This window comes from Bufo gargarizans, chromosome 7 (genome assembly GCF_014858855.1).
Source record: "Bufo gargarizans isolate SCDJY-AF-19 chromosome 7, ASM1485885v1, whole genome shotgun sequence".
In the NCBI taxonomy this organism is placed as follows: domain Eukaryota; kingdom Metazoa; phylum Chordata; class Amphibia; order Anura; family Bufonidae; genus Bufo; species Bufo gargarizans.
Genome location: NC_058086.1, coordinates 172,995,746 through 173,011,503, shown reverse-complemented (window position 1 = coordinate 173,011,503; position 15,758 = coordinate 172,995,746).

Genomic DNA, 15,758 nt, shown 5'->3' with positions numbered 1-15,758 from the left:
TGCAATAATATAATTTTTTTTTATAAACTTCCGGTAATAATTTGAAAAACCCAGAAAGCGTTGTAACGCTTTAAGAGAGGAGGGTCTCACCCACTCCAAAATAGCCTGCATCTTCCCAGGATCCATCTTAAAGGATTGGGGTGTGAGAATATAACCCAAAAATGAAATCTCCTGCACTCCAAATATACACTTCTCACTTTTCACAAATAATTGGTTCTCCTGAAGAACCTCCAGTACCTGTCTAATGTGAGTAACGTGAGAATCCCAGTCCGGTGAATAAATCACAATATCATCTAAATACACAATCACGAATTTTTCAATAAACTGTCTAAAAATGTAATTGACAAAATTTTGGAAAACCTCCTGAGCATTACTTAACCCAAACGGCATCACCAAATACAAACCGGATTCCCAAAAAGTTGGGACACTAAACAAATTGTGAACAAAAACTGAATGCAATGATGTGGAGATGGCAAATGTCAATATGTTATCTGTAATAGAACGTAGATGACAGATCAAACATTTAATCCGAGTAAATGTATCATTTTTAAGGAAAAATAAGTTGATTCAAATTTTCACGGTGTCAACAAATCCCCAAAAAGTTGGGACAAGTAGCAATAAGAGGCTGGAAAAAGTAAATTTGAGCATAACGAAGAGCTGGAAGACCAATTAACACTAATTAGGTCAATTGGCAACATGATTGGGTATAAAAAGAGCTTCTCAGAGCGGTCGTGTCTCTCAGAAGCCAAGATGGGTAGAGGATCACCAATTCCCACAATGTTGCGCAGAAAGATAGTGGAGCAATATCAGAAAGGTGTTACCCAGCGAAACATTGCAAAGACTTTGCATCTATCATCATCAACTGTGCATCACATCATCCGAAGATTCAGAGAATCTGGAACAATCTCTGTGCGTAAGGGTCAAGGCCGTAAAACCATACTGGATGCCCGTGACCTCCGGGCCCTTAAACGACACTGCACCACAAACAGGAATGCTACTGTAAAGGAGATCACAGAATGGGCTCAGGAATACTTCCAGAAACCATTGTCAGTGACCACAATCCACCGCGCCATCCGCCGCTGCCAGCTGAAACTCTACAGTGCAAAGAAGAAGCCATTTCTAAGCAAGATCCACAAGCTCAGGCGTTTTCACTGGGCCAGGGATCATTTAAAATGGAGTGTGGCAAAATGGAAGACTGTTCTGTGGTCAGACGAGTCACGATTCAAAGTACTTTTTGGAAATCTGGGACGCCATGTCATCCGGACCAAAGAGGACAAGGACAACCCAAGTGGTTATCAACGCTCAGTTCAGAAGCCTGCATCTCTGATGGTATGGGGTGGCATGAGTGCGTGTGGCATGGGCAGCTTGCATGTCTGGAAAGGCACCATCAATGCAGAAAAATATATTCAGGTTCTAGAACAACATCTGCTCCCATCCAGACGTCATCTCTTTCAGGGAAGACAAGATAATGCCAGACCACATTCTGCATCAATCACAACATCATGGCTGCGTAGGAGAAGGATCCGGGTACTGAAATGGCCGGTCTGCAGTCCAGATCTTTCACCGATAGAGAACATTTGGCGCATCATAAAGAGGAAGGTGCAACAAAGAAGGCCCAAGACGATGGAGCAGTTAGAGGCCTGTATTAGACAAGAATGGGAGAGCATTCCTATTTTTAAACTTGAGAAACTGGTCTCCTCGGTCCCCAGACGTCTGTTGAGTGTTGTAAGAAGAAGGGGAGATGCCACACAGTGGTGAAAATGGCCTTGTCCCAACTTTTTGGGGATTTGTTGACACCATGAAATTCTGATTCAACATATTTTTCCCTTAAAATGGTACATTTTCTCAGTTTAAACTTTTGTTCCGTGATTTATGTTCTATTCTGAATAAAATATTAGAAGTTGGCGCCTCCACATCATTGCATTCAGTTTATATTCACGATTTGTATAGTGTCCCAACTTTTTTGGAATCCGGTTTGTATTCATAATGACCCTCAGGGGTATTAAAGGTTGTTTTCCACTCATCCCCCTCCTTAATTCAAATAAGATTATAGGCCCCCCTGAGATCAAGTTTAGTGAACCAGTGAGCTCCAAGAACTTGGTTAAACAGGTCTGCGATTAAAGGCAAAGAGTACTGGTTCTTAACGGTAGTCTTACTTAATTCTCTATAATCAATACATGGTCTCAGTCCACCATCCTTTTTCCCAATGAAGAAAAACTCTGCCCTCATAGGGGATACCGAGGGTCTAATATGTCCTTTTTGTAAGCTCTCCTTCAAGTAATCCCTCATAGACTTCCATTCCGGACCGGACAAATTATAAATATGACCTCTAGGGTACTTAGAAACATAGAAACATAGAATGTGTCAGCAGATAAGAACCATTCGGCCCATCTAGTCTGCCCAGTATACTGAATACTCTGAATAGCCCCTGCCCCTATCTTATATAAAGGATGGCCTTATGCCTATCCCATGCATGCTTAACCTCCTCCACTGTATTAGCAGCTACCACTTCTGCAGGAAGGCTATTCCCTGCATCCACTACCCTCTCAGTAAAGTAATACTTCCCGATATTACTGTTAACCCTTTGCTCCTCTAATGTAACACGATGTCCTCTTGTAGCAGTTTTTCCTCCTTGTAAATCTCTCCTCTTTTCCCTTGTTGATTCCCTTTATGTATTTAGCAGTCTCTCTCATCTCCCCTCCGTCTCGTCTTTCTTCCAAGCTCTACATTGTAACGGAATACAGGGTAATGCTCCAAACTCCGGACGGAACCTCACAAATAGCTGCTAGCAGACGAATAGGAAACGCACCCAAGCGGCTTACACTCCTAGCAATCAGTCTCTAACAGCATACAGTGAATCCCCCCAAGAACGAGATCAAGCTCCGTGTTGAGGGTTAAAAAAGGAACTGACTGTACTTCAAGTACAGCCTCTTTTATTCACAGAAAACAAACATAGTACTGCCCACAGGGTTTTGAAATCCAACCAATCAATATCTTACAACACATACAATGCAAGTACAGCAACCAATCGTTCACGCTCCTAGGGGACCAGAAGGGAGACTGCGACACACAGAACAGATACAACACATCCCCACAATGCATCATAGTTTCCTCCTCTCTGCCCTAGAGACAACCAAGGAGTAATCCAATTATCTCTCAGGACAAAGGGGAGATCGCCAATACACATGTGGAGACAACAGGACAGACATCACCATTTAAACACACAATGGGACAATGGCACAATGGGACAATGAAACCCACCCAGCATTTTCCTCCCCTCTGTCTATCCACCCAACTGTCTCCCAAGCTGACAAGTTACACAAACATATATACGCTTGGTTCTTTAAAGTGCTATACCCATATGCCCTAACATCATACGTACAGGAATTACCGTATATAGTGGCTGGGTTTGCCACAGGGCCATAATCCCGAGGCAAGAGGCTTTTAAACAGGCCTCCCCAAAACCCAGTGGCGAGGTTGGTTTCGCCACATACATGTTAAGGTCCTTTCATCTTTCCTGGTAAGTTTTATCCTGCAATCCATGGACCAGTTTAGTAGCTCTTCCCTGAACTCTCTCCAAAGTATTAGTATCCTTCTGGAGATATGGTCTCCAGTACTGAGCACAATACTCCAGATGAGGTCTCACTAGTGCTCTGTAGAGCGGCATGAGCGCCCCCCTCTGTCTACTGGTAATGCCTCTCCCTATACACCCCAGCATTCTGCTAGCATCTCCTGCTGCTCTATGACATGGTCTGCCTACCTTTAAGTCTTCTGAAATAATGACCCCTAAATCCCTTTCCTCAGACACTGAGGTTAGGACTGTATCGCTGATTGTATATTCTGCTCTTGGGTATTTACGCCCCAGGTGCATTATCTCGCACTTATCAACATTACATTTTAGTTGCCAGATTTCTGACCATTCCTCTAGTTTTCCTAAGTCCTTTTCCATTCGGTGTATCCCTCCAGGAACATCAACCCTGTTACAAATCTTTGTGTCATCAGCAAAAAGACACACCTTACCATCGAGGCCTTCTGCAATGTCGCTGATAAAGATATTAAACAATCTGGGTCCCAGAACAGATCCCTGAGGTCCCCACTGGTAACAAGACCCTGGTCTGAATATACTCCATTGACTACAACCCTCTGTTGTCTGTCCCTCAGCCACTGCCTAATCCATTCAACAATATGGGAGTCCAAGCCCAAAGACTGCACTTTACTGATAAGCCTTCTATGTGGGACAGTGTCAAAAGCCTTAGTAAAGTCCAGATAAGCGATGTCTACTGCACCTCCACCGTCTATTATTTTAGTCACCCAATCAAAAAAATCAATAAGATTAGTTTGACATGATCTCCCTGAAGTAAACCCATGCTGTCTTTCATCTTTTAATCCATGGGATTTTAGATGTTCCACAATCCTCTCCTTAAGTATGGTTTCCATGAATTTCCCCACTATTGATGTCAGGCTTACTGGCCTATAGTTGCCCGATTCCTCCTTACTACCTTTCTTGTGAATGGGCAGAACATTTGCTAATTTCCAATCTTCTGGGACGACTCCTGTTGCCAGTGATTGGTTAAATAAATCTGTTAATGGTTTTGCTAGTTCACCGCTGAGCTCTTTTTATAGCTTCGGGTGTATCCCATCAGGCCCCTGGGACTTATTTGTAGTAATTTACAACTTGGAACCTCAGCTGACTCAGAACCTCTTCCTCTTTAAAGACACATGCATGAAAAGATTAGTCTTCCTTCCTAACTGAGGTCCTTTTCCTTCATAAACACTGAACAGAGGTATTCATCGAGGCAGTCAGCTAGTTCTGTATCTTCTTCCATATACCTTCCTTCTTTTGTTTCTAATTTGATAATTCCTTGTTTTAGTTTCCTTTTTTCATTTATGTATCTGCAGAATGTCTTATCGCCTTTTTTCCCTGACTGAGCTCATTCCTCTTCTGCCTGTGCTTTAGAAGCTCTTATAACCTGCTTGGCCTCTCTCTGCCTAATCTTACACATTTCCCTGTCAGCCTCGTTTTTTTTTTTTTTTTTATAATTAAGTGTTCTTGCATAGCAAGACCACTTAGGCTACATTGACATGTCAGTATTTTTCTATATCCCGAATTTCGGTCCTTTTTTGCGGATCCGTTGTTCCTGAAAATGTTTCCGTATGTCATCCGTATGTCATCCGTTTTTTGCGGATCCGCAAAAAACGGAAACATGCATAAATTTCACAAAGCAAATAAAGTTGTTTGGATTTCTTTGAAAAAAAATGTAAAAAAAAAGTGAATAAGTGATTTCTGTGGGCAGGATTTAATTTGCAGGAACGGATTCCGCATAAAACGGATGACATACGTAATGACATACGAATGTCATCCATTTTTTGCGGAACCATTGACTTTGTTATGCACCAGGATCCGATTTTTGCGGAAAAGAATAGGACAAGTTTTATATTTAATCGGACATGCGGAACGGAACAACGGAAACGGACAGCACACATTGTGTTGTCCGATTTTTTTCAGGACCGATTGAAAATGAATGGGTCCAGAACTGGTCCTGATCTGTTCCGCAAAAAACGGAACAGATCGGGAAAGAAACAACGGACGTGTGAATGGACCCTTAATGTTATCTCACATATATATTATCATTATGAGCGATCCCACTTGGTCGGCACCCACCCGAGTACCTTGCTTGTCCTTTGTTACCCGATCCCACCCTCCGGGCCCCTGGGACAGGGCCCCCAAAAACACGTTTTTCCCATTGACTTTGACAGGGACAATTTTCAAATCGCTCCCAGTCGCACAGATTTTAAACTAAAGTCACCAAACTTGGGTCACTTAGTCATGGGGTCAACGCGCAATTTGTTAGCACATTTCGGAGACCCAATCAAATTCTCCCCATTGACTACAATGAGACGTTCAAATTGCTACTCCTCCCACAGATTTAGGAGTATCAATACCGAACTTTGCACTCTTGGTCGGCACATACCCGAGGATCTTGCTTGTGCTTTGTTAACCGATCCCACCCTCCGGGCCCCTGGGGCGGGCCCCCGAAAACCTCTTTTTTTCTCCCGTAGAGTTTTATTGGAAAAATGCAAACGTTTGTCACTCATACAGCTTCGGAGTGAAACTCACCAAACTTGGGTCACTTAGTCATGGGGTCAACCTAAAAATTTCTGTCACATTTTGGGGACATTAAAAAGTGGGCGGAGCTACAAACAACCAATCAGATTTTCCCTATTGTCTTCAATGAGAAAATTTTAAATTGCTGCCATTTCAACATTGTTAATGGCAGGGTTGTTAAACTTAATATATTCGGTTAATAGGTGACTAGAATGCAAATGTTTTAAAGTGGGCGGAGTCTACATCGGCCAATCAAATTTCAGCTATATGTTTTAATGGGAAAATTTAAAACTGCCGCTGCTCTTAGACTGTTAATGGCAGGATCCACAAACTTGGTACAGTTGGACAATTTAGGATTAGGATTAAAATTCAGGAAAATGGGCGGGGCCAAAAACAACCAATCAGATTTCTTTGACTGATTTCAATGGGAAAATTGAAAAATGCTGAAAATTGAAAAATGCTGCCATTATTGATGTCAGGGGCTTCAAATCTCAGAAATCAGGTCATAGATTACTTTGGCTTCAAAAATTGAAAAAGTGGGCGGAGTCAACAACGACAAATCAGATTTTTCCTATTGACTTCAATGAGAAACATTTAAATTGCTGTCATTCTCACAATATTTAAGCCAGAATACCCAAACTTGGCACCGTAGGTCATTGGGTGACTGGGGTCAAAAAAAAAATTAAAAAGTGGGCGGGGTCTACAACAGCCAATCAAATTTCAGCCATTTGTTTAAATGGGAAAAATTCAAACTGCCGCTGCTCTTAGACTGTTAATGGCAGGGTTCTGAAACTTGGCACAGTTGGTCACTGGAGGACTGTGCCAATGTATATCTCATTTTGGGGACGCTAAAAAGTAGGCGGAGCCACAAACAACCAATCAGATTTTCCCTATTGACTTCAATAAGAAACCTTTAAACAGCTGTCATTCTCACAGTATTTAAGCCACAGCACCCAAACTCGGCAGGGTGGGTCAGTGTGAGACAAAGGTCAAAATGTATAAAAGTGGGCGGAGTCTACAACGGCCAATCAAATTTCAGCTATGTGTTTAAATGGGAAAAATTCAAACTGCCGCTGCTCTTAGACTTTGATTGGCATAGTCTTCAAACTTGGCGCAGTTGGTCACTGGAGGAATGGGATTAAATTTCAAAAAAGTGGGTGGAGCCACCAACAGCCAATCAGATTTCAAGCCAACATCTTGTTTCTTCAGAAACGCCCACTCCAGTTGTAAGCTACTGGTGGAGGCAAGAACACTTCACACAATTTCCCCAGAAATTGTACCTTTTCTAGTTATTATGTGTTCTTGCATAGCAAGACCACATAATGTTATCTCACATACATATTATTATTCTTATAGCCAAATTTGCCACCCTAACTCCTCCCACAGTTTTTACACTACATAGACAAAAATTTACCAAAACGTGCAGATTGTTCCCGATCGGATTGCTATTACTTTGTGGAACGTTTCGCCAAATGGTTCACGGAATATCGTGGTTCTTGTGGCGAAAGTTGTCCCATAGGAATGAATGGCAAAGCTAGAGTGGGAGCTGCAAAAGCTGAAAAATCAGGACATGCTTTCTAACCTGCCACCACTCCCTCACTTTCAGGCCACCTACACAAATCTTATATCAAAACGTTCAGCTATCCCTGCTGCCACTAAAAATGTCCACGGCTAAGCAATCCAAGTTTTTCCCATTGACTTTGACAGGGAAAATTTTCAAATTGCTCCCAGTCGCACAGATTTGAAACTAAAGTCACCAAACTTGGGTCACTTAGTCATGGGGTCTGACCCCTAGGTGCACCCACTCCGACCCTTAGGTGCACTCACCCTAGTCATTAGGTGCATCCACCCCTACGATTAGGTGCACCCACCCGACTGTTAGGTGCAACCACCCCGACCCTTAGGTGCAACCACCCCAACGATTAGGTGCACCCACCCCGACTTTTAGGTGCAACCACCCCGACCCTTAGGTGCAACCACCCCGACCCTTAGGTGCACCCACTCCGACCCTTAGGTGCAACCACCCCAACGATTAGGTGCACCCACCCGACCCTTAGGTGCAACCACCCCGACTTTTAGGTGCAACCACCCCGACCCTTAGGTGCACCCACTCCGACCCTTAGGTGCAACCACTCCGACCCTTAGGTGCAACCACTCCGACTCTTAGGTGCAACCACTCCGACCCTTAGGTGCACCCACTCCGACCCTTAGGTGCAACCACCCCAACGATTAGGTGCACCCACCCGACCCTTAGGTGCAACCACCCCGACTTTTAGGTGCAACCACCCCGACCCTTAGGTGCACCCACTCCGACCCTTAGGTGCAACCACTCCGACTCTTAGGTGCAACCACTCCGACCCTTAGGTGCAACCACCCCAACGATTAGGTGCACCCACCCGACCCTTAGGTGCACCCACCCCAACGATTAGGTGCACCCACCCCGACCCTTAGGTGCAACCACCCCGACTTTTAGGTGCAACCACCCCGACCCTTAGGTGCAACCACCCCAACGATTAGGTGCACCCACCCCGACCCTTAGGTGCAGCCACCCCGACTTTTAGGTGCAACCACCCCGACTTTTAGGTGCAACCACCCCGACCCTTAGGTGCAAACACCCCAACGATTAGGTGCACCCACCCCGACCCTTAGGTGCACCTACTCCGACCCTTAGGTACAACCACCCTAACGATTAGGTGCACCCACCCCAACCCTTAGGTGCACCCACTCCGACCCTTAGGTACAACCACCCCAACGATTAGGTGCACCCTCCCCGACCCTTAGGTGCAACCACCCCGACTTTTAGGTGCAACCACCCCGACCCTTAGGTGCACCCACTCCGACCCTTAGGTGCAACCACCCCAGCGATTAGGTGCACCCACCCCGACTTTTAGGTGCAACGACCCCGACTTTTAGGTGCAACCACCCCAACCCTTAGGTGCAACCACCCCGTCCCTTAGGTGCAACCACCCCAACGATTAGGTGCACCCACCCCCGACCCTTAGGTGCACCCACTCCGACCCTTAGGTGCAACCACCCCAACGATTAGGTGCACCCACCCCGACCCTTAGGTGCAACCACCCCGACCCTTAGGTGCAACCACCCCGACCCTTAGGTGCAACCACTCCGACCCTTAGGTGCAACCACTCCGACCCTTAGGTGCAACCACTCCGACCCTTAGGTGCAACCACCCCAACGATTAGGTGCACCCACCCGACCCTTAGGTGCACCCACTCCGACCCTTAGGTGCAACCACCCCAACGATTAGGTGCACCCACCCCGACCCTTAGGTGCAACTCTTAGGTGCACCCACTCCGAACCTTAGGTGCAACCACCCCAACGATTAGGTGCACCCACCCCGACCCTTAGGTGCAACCACCCCGACTTTTAGGTGCAACCACCCCGACCCTTAGGTGCAACCACCCCGACCCTTAGGTGCAACCACCCCGACCCTTAGGTGCAACCACCCCAACGATTAGGTGCACCCACCCCGACCCTTAGGTGCACCCACTCTGACCCTTAGGTACAACCACCCTAACGATTAGGTGCACCCTCCCCGACCCTTAGATGCAACCACCCGACTTTTAGGTGCAACCACCCCAACGATTAGGTGCACCCACCCCGACCCTTAGGTGCAACCACCTCGACTTTTAGGTGCAACCACCCCGACTTTTAGGTGCAACCACCCCAACCCTTAGGTGCAACCACCCCGACCCTTAGGTGCAACCACCCCAACAATTAGGTGCACCCACCCCGACCCTTAGGTGCAACCACCCCGACTTTTAGGTGCACCCACTCCGACCCTTAGGTGCAACTACCCCAACGATTAGGTGCACCCTCCCCGACCCTTAGGTGCAACCACCCCAACGATTAGGTGCACCCACCCCGACCCTTAGGTGCACCCACTCCGACCCTTAGGTGCAACCACCCCAACGATTAGGTGCACCCTCCCCGACCCTTAGGTGCAACCACCCGACTTTTAGGTGCAACCACCCCAACGATTAGGTGCACCCACCCCGACCCTTAGGTGCAACCACCCCGACCCTTAGGTGCAACCACCCCAACGATTAGGTGCACCCACCCCGACCCTTAGGTGCAACCACCCCGACTTTTAGGTGCAACCACCCCGACCCTTAGGTGCACCCACTCCGACCCTTATGTGCAACCACCCCAACGATTAGGTGCACCCTCCCCGACCCTTAGGTGCAACCACCCCGACTTTTAGGTGCAACCACCCCAACGATTAGGGGCACCCACCCCGACCCTTAGGTGCAACCACCCCGACTTTTAGGTGCAACCACCCCGACCCTTAGGTGCAACCACCCCGACCCTTAGGTGCAACTACCCCAACGATTAGGTGCACCCACCCCGACCCTTAGGTGCAACCACCCCGACTTTTAGGTGCAACCACCCCGACCCTTAGGTGCAACCACCCCAACGATTAGGTGCACCCTCCCCGACCCTTAGGTGCAACCACCCTGACTTTTAGGTGCAACCACCCCAACGATTAGGTGCACCCACCCCGACCCTTAGGTGCAACCACCCCGACTTTTAGGTGCAACCACCCCAACCTTTAGGTGCAACCACCCCGACCCTTAGGTGCAACCACCCCAACGATTAGGTGCACCCACCCCGACCCTTAGGTGCAACCACCCCGACTTTTAGGTGCAACCACCCCGACCCTTAGGTGCACCCACTCCGACCCTTAGGTGCAACCACCCCAACGATTAGGTGCACCCTCCCCGACCCTTAGGTGCAACCACCCCGACTTTTAGGTGCAACCACCCCAACGATTAGGTGCACCCACCCCGACCCTTAGGTGCAACCACCCCGACTTTTAGGTGCAACCACCCCAACCCTTAGGTGCAACCACCCCGACCCTTAGGTGCAACCACCCCAACGATTAGGTGCACCCACCCCGGCCCTTAGGTGCAACCACCCCGACTTTTAGGTGCAACCACCCCGACCCTTAGGTGCACCCACTCCGACCCTTAGGTGCAACCACTCCGACCCTTAGGTGCAACCACCCCAACGATTAGGTGCACCCACCCGACCCTTAGGTGCACCCACTCCGACCCTTAGGTGCAACCACCCCAACGATTAGGTGCACCCACCCCGACCCTTAGGTGCAACCACCCCAACTTTTAGGTGCACCCACCCCGACCCTTAGGTGCACCCACTCTGACCCTTAGGTGCAACCACTCCAACGATTAGGTGCACCCACCCCGACCCTTAGGTGCAACCACCCCGACTTTTAGGTGCAACCTTTCCACAGTTACTCCAGCCAATCCAACCACACAACAGTTAGTCAAGCCACTCCACCCAGTTACTCCGCCCACTCTAGTTGTAAGCTACTGGTGGAGGCAAGAACAATTCACACAATTTCCCCAGAAATTGTAGCTTTTCTAGTTCCTAAATGCTATCTTTTTGTTTTTAATGATTTTGGCCACTTCTGCTGAGTACGTGAGCGGCCGGGTCCTCTATGCCCCTTGTTACCATGGAGACGAGGGCTCCGGCCACGTCCTCGCTTTTCCTCACAAATGGGATGCCGGCTGTACCCGTTACACTGGGTCTGTATTTTCAGGGACTGTACTTATTTTAAAGGTCTGTGGGATTTGGTCTGGGATTTTCTTTCATTTCTGGATGTGATGAAGGACATTTCTCTACTTGTGCTTGGAAGGTAGCAGGTTAGCGGTGGATGGGGTTATGGTCTACGTAAATAACAGATGTCTACAATATATTGGGTGATGCTTTTCTCACATCTTCTCTGAACCTCAGAACCTGATCTCCCCACTGAAAACTGACTGTCCATATATCACAGTCCCTGTACTCAGATCCTGGCAGCCTGACTGTGGTCCAGTGAATAGGCCACCAAAGCCCGAGAAGATAAGGTCAGGCACCTGATACAGGTTGCAGAAATGTGTCAATTAACCAATTCACTTCCACAGGCCACCAGTGATGTTCCTATTAGCCTTCTCTACCAAATACCTATTCACTAATCATCCTGACTGTATGGCTTTGGGGGGAGAGAGGCACAATTTTCCTTATCTGCCAATGGCACCAAAATTCTCATTGCTTGGTTGCGCCAATATTTTATTAGGATTGTTCAGATTCCATCATTGGCCCTTTGTGGATGTCCTGTCAGTTCAATAACGAACAGGAAAAGTTTTGTATCTTTCAGCTTTGGACGTTGGTGAACCTTGAAGAGATGACAAATAAAACCTAAGACACTCAACCAAATGATGTAATGAGGAGAGGACTGAGGCACCATCGTATTGAGGATGTCTCATGAAATGGTCCAGATCATTAGAAAGGATAACCATAGAAGAAGAGATGACAAAGATGAATAGTGACATAATGGAGGAAACCACTGGACGAAGATGTTGAAGCCTGAAAGCCCAACACAAAACAAGATATCCTAGAGAAGAACAGATCATATGGGTCTGGAATGGCAGTAGCTAGCTATAAGCACAGACCTATTATGCCTGATAAATAATCCAGCTCTGATGTGGACCACCTTGAAGAAAATATTTTTTATTGTGACAGACAATAATAAAGACAAAAGCAGAGAACTTTAGCGTGTATACATATTCACCCCCTGAAAGTCATTACTTTTTGGAGCCCCTTTTTACTGCAGTTACAGATGCAGTCTCTTGGGATATGTCTCTATAGCTCAACTCAGACCCTGGGACCTGTGCCGTTCTGCTAGGTGGTTGTGTTAGTGTCCAGCAGTCGTCAGGTTAGGCCACAGATTCTCCACTGGACTGAGTGCCGAGCTGTGGCTCGGGCATTCCCCGACATCAGGCACCTTCAGTGTAGCTTCAGCCGTATGTGTGTCATATCTGTGGCCAACTGAAAAAGGTTTTCTTCCAAAATTGCCCTGTATTTACTGTCCTCCATCTTCCCTTCAATCCAGATGCCTCATGATCCAACTAACACCAAGATTTACTGTGAAAATAGTGTTTTTGGGTTGATGGGAAGTGACTGTTGTATTTGTGTAACACATCGCATTTCCCATGATGGTATCATCTGACCAATGAACCACCTGCAACATGCTGTTTAACTCTGCTGCTCCATAAAGATCTGTTGTGTGGGATGTAAGGGTTAAAGTGATCCTTACGCAAAAACACAAATGCAATCGCACTCTGCAACCAGCACTCTGCCCTGCCTTTATGCTGGATGTTGAACAAGGCATTGGTGTACATTTTGGCCAAAGCGTAATAAGCCACTCACCACGTCAAGGTCGCCTTCATGAGTGGTCTCTAACACTAGTTCCTACCTGTTATGGGCCACGACAGCCACACAAAGTCCAGGGAGTGTAGGTACAGCATGCACACCAAGCACACTCTGCTTTTAACCCTGTCCGGTGCCATTACAGCTTTCATCGGATCCAGGGATGCAAGTACGAACATGCATGCTGAGCCCACTATATACTTCTCCTGGAGCCAAATGGCTACTGGTAGGCGCTATATAAGCAGACTCAGTTTTATACTGACTTTAAAACCAGCCTCCAGGGCAGACTAACTGGTCAGGTGTGCGTGACTGCATGGAGATCGCCACTCCTCCAATATATACTACAAAGAAAAAATATGGGGGATTCAGCCCGCACAACCCTATGCAGGTGCAGATTGCTATGGTGAAATACAGATACAAACGTGATCCTTTCATCTCCTCTGTGAGGGGTACGGCTTATAGCGTCCTATGGACGGATCCTTCCATCTCCTCTGTGGAGGGTACGGCTTATAGTGTCCTATGGACGGATCCTTCCATCTCCTCTGTGAGGGGTACGGATTATAGCGTCCTATGGACGGATCCTTCCATCTCCTCTGTGGAGGGTACGGCTTATAGTGTCCTATGGACGGATCCTTCCATCTCCTCTGTGGGGGGTACGGCTTATAGCGTCCTATGGACGGATCCTTCCATCTCCTCTGTGGGGGGTACGGCTTATAGCGTCCTATGGACGGATCCTTCCATCTCCTCTGTGGGGGGTACAGCTGATAGCGTCCTATGGACGGATCCTTCCATCTCCTCTGTGGGGGGTACGGCTTATAGCGTCCTATGGACGGATCCTTCCATCTCCTCTGTGGGGGGTACGGTTTATAGCGTCCTATGGACGGATCCTTCCATCTCCTCTGTGGGGGGTACGGCTTATAGCGTCCTATGGACGGATCCTTCCATCTCCTCTGTGGAGGGTACGGCTTATAGCGTCCTATGGACGGATCCTTCCATCTCCTCTGTGGGGGTACGGCTTATAGCGTCCTATGGACGGATCCTTCCATCTCCTCTGTGGAGGGTACGGCTTATAGCGTCCTATGGACGGATCCTTCCATCTCCTCTGTGGGGGGTACGGCTTATAGCGTCCTATGGACAGATCCTTCCATCTCCTCTGTGGGGGTACGGCTTATAGCGTCCTATGGACGGATCCTTCCATCTCCTCTGTGGGGGGTACGGCTTATAGCGTCCTATGGATGGATCCTTCCATCTCCTCTGTGGGGGGTTCGGCTTATAGCATCCTATGGTCGGATCCTTCCATCTCCTCTGTGGAGGGTACGGCTTATAGCGTCCTATGGACGGATCCTTCCATCTCCTCTGTGGAGGGTTACGGCTTATAGCGTCCTATGGACGGATCCCTCCATCTCCTCTGTGGGGGGTACGGCTTATAGCGTCCTATGGACGGATCCCTCCATCTCCTCTGTGGAGGGTACGGCTTATAGCGTCCTATGGACGGATCCTTCCATCTCCTCTGTGGGGGGTACGGCTTATAGCGTCCTATGGACGGATCCTTCCATCTCCTCTGTGGAGGGTACGGCTTATAGCGTCCTATGGACGGATCCTTCCATCTCCTCTGTGGGGGGGGGGGGGGTACGGCTTATAGCGTCCTATGGACAGATCCTTCCATCTCCTCTGTCGGGGGTACGGCTTATAGCGTCCTATGGGCGGATCCTTCCATCTCCTCTGTGGGGGGTACGGCTTATAGCGTCCTATGGACGGATCCTTCCATCTCCTCTGTGGGGGGTACGGCTTATAGCGTCCTATGGACGGATCCTTCTATCTCCTCTGTGGGGGGTATGGCTTATAGCGTCCTATGGACGGATCCTTCCATCTCCTCTGTGGGGGGTATGGCTTATAGCGTCCTATGGACGGATCCTTCCATCTCCTCTGTGGGGGGTACGGCTTATAGCGTCCTATGGGCGGATCCTTCCATCTCCTCTGTGGGGGGTACGGCTTATAGCGTCCTATGGACAGATCCTTCTATCTCCTCTGTGGAGGGTACGGCTTATAGCATCCTATGAACGGATCCTTCCATCTCCTCTGTGGGGGGTACGGCTTATAGCGTCCTATGGACGGATCCTTCCATCTCCTCTGTGGGGGGTACGGCTTATAGCGTCCTATGGACAGATCCTTCTATCTCCTCTGTGGAGGTTACGGCTTATAGCGTCCTATGGACGGATCCTTCCATCTCCTCTGTGGGGGGTACGGCTTATAGCGTCCTATGGGCAGATCCTTCCATCTCCTCTGTGAGGGGTACGGCTTATAGCGTCCTATGGACGGATCCTTCCATCTCCTCTGTGGAGGGTACGGCTTATAGCGTCCTATGGACGGATCCTTCCATCTCCTCTGTGGGGGGTACGGCTTATAGCGTCCTATGGACGGA